Source organism: Amblyomma maculatum, chromosome 11 (genome assembly GCF_055883805.1).
Source record: "Amblyomma maculatum isolate TAMU_Amacu chromosome 11, ASM5588380v1, whole genome shotgun sequence".
Taxonomy (NCBI): Eukaryota; Metazoa; Arthropoda; class Arachnida; order Ixodida; family Ixodidae; genus Amblyomma; species Amblyomma maculatum.
In genome coordinates, this window is record NC_139354.1 from 92,833,733 (window position 1) to 92,835,866 (window position 2,134).

General features: G+C 45.2%; 1 long non-coding RNA gene across 1 annotated transcript in view; it reads right to left on the reverse strand.

Moving 5' to 3' along the window:
• Positions 1–1,275: 1,275 nt before the first annotated feature.
• LOC146174398 (uncharacterized) overlaps positions 1,276–2,134 on the reverse strand; it is a 9,984-nt gene continuing 9,125 nt past the window's right edge. The window contains exon 4 of the long non-coding RNA XR_014701684.1: positions 1,276–1,459. This is a non-coding gene — a long non-coding RNA (uncharacterized LOC146174398). The remainder of the gene's footprint in view (positions 1,460–2,134) is intronic.

The window sequence follows — 2,134 nt, forward strand, 5'->3', positions numbered from 1 at the left end:
ATTTATATATTAGGAAATGTGTTGTATTGAAACATTATTTTAAAATGCTGTTTTAAAGAAATTTTACATATTATGCTAATAAAAACAAAGGAATGGTTTGATATTCATGACACCACTTGTGCTGTAAGCGGTAAAAAGAGGCTAATAAATGACGCAGCTGGTGATACTCAATTGCAGTGGCTGACAAACGAGTTCACTTGCTTATAAAGCACCCAAGAAACTTCTAAAGCATTAAAGGGAACTTTCACTGAGGAAATGTTTCAAGGAATTCTGTTCATCACGAGTCTACTGTACAAGTTTTAGAATACCTCCTGGGGAATGGTGTCGGCTCCGCCCTCACCAGGAAACTCAATAGCGACCCCATTGAGGCTCTCTTAGGGAAAGTAAGGCTAATGTGCGGAAAGAACGAGATGCTAGACGCAAGGGCCGTAACAGCGGCACTTGACCACGTTGTCAAGACGGAAGTTTCATCTTGGAGCAAAATCAAGGCAGCTTTCGTCAATGCCGAAGAAATCATTTCTGCTTGGCCGCAATCAGTAACCGAAGAAATGAAGGAATTGTGGTGGCATCTCCTGTCATCCCATTACCCACTGTCACATATTCAGGTTTAGCTTACGTCGATGAATACATTGATAAGTTAATCAGTGACTTCGGGTGTGACGCTTGCACTATCTTGAAACTAGCTAAAGAAGCAGCCTCATGTACACTCTTCTACGAGGACAAGAATTATAGTCAACACCGCTTGTCCTTCGTTGAAGGACAAGGGGTGTTGACTATATTTTATTCCTCGTACATGATAAATCTTAGACGCTGATTATGGCATCTTTGTATAAACCAAAGGAGTGAAATGTCAGGACCTGCCGATTGCATCTGACGCGGGCTGGACAAAGAGCGAGTGCGTTTCCTTTGCGCATGAACGGCGGTAGCAGAGGCACAGCAGTGGGGCGGTGGCGACCCCACCGAGGTGCGGCGGGAGGTCAAAACAGACCCCACTAGATGAGGCCGTAAGAGAAGAGAAGCGCGCTCTCCCTCGAGGCCGGCCGTGGTGCAGCACACTGAATGGTGTGTCATCTTGTGTACCACATATAGTTACAGTTCATTGGTGAAGAAAATACACAATGCTGGTAGTGCCCCTATTTTCCCTGATGGCTAAGGAGCCGATGCTGTATTTGCTAACCTGCTAAGTGATATACTGAGCATGCAAGCTTACAGCTTCTGTGCATCCAGGTAGCAGCAGAAATGGCGCACCTACTGAAGCATGCACTGAATAAGCAGCATATAGAAAGTCGAGCTCAGATTCCAGCTTTATTGGAATCATCGGCAACTGAGATTTTCCTGCGATGTCCTTGCCGGCTGGCCTCAATGAAGTAGCGCCGCAGATGTTGGCGGCATGACTGAATTTGTACTTCATCAGGCACATCTGTTTTCGGATGTTTTGCTATGTACTGCATCAGACAATCTGAAAAAAAGAAAACACATGTATCTTTTCAATTCTCCTTCATCAGCCCATGCCATACACAAATAGATCTTGCATATGGCTATGCAAGTGGTAGTACACAAAAATAGCAAAATGAAACATGGCAGTTCCATTTTGACACAGCCCTGTAGCACTGTGCATGTTAGAACAGTGGTTTTCAGCCATTGGACCCCTTGAGATGGGGGGGAGACGTTTCGATAGCAGGTCACACAAATTTGAGTCAAGGCTATAACTTAGCCTCTAAAAGGCATGCACTTGATAAGCCACACCATGGCCTGCAGAGGAGATGGGGGAGAGGCAACATGCTGGCACCGGTGTGCATGCTGCTGAAAGAATTTGGCTCCTCGCAGCACTGCGTAGCTCGCTTGGTAGATGCTTTGCATAGATGCCCAGCCAGCAGTGCAGCCCAAGTTTCGAGTTTCAAAGATACCGGCGTCAACGAACCTGGTAAACTGTAAACACTCTCTCGCTTTCTACCTCTCGAACAAGCTCTCAATTTCTGTAGTCCTGAGTTTATTTCGCTTTGAGAAACTGCATTTTGCTTTCAACCTCCATGCTTAACATTTTAACCCAGTGCAAAAAATTATTGATGACCTAGTCAGGAGAAACAGAAAGGTAGGTCTAAAGATCAACACGCAGGAGTCAGAAGTAATGTTT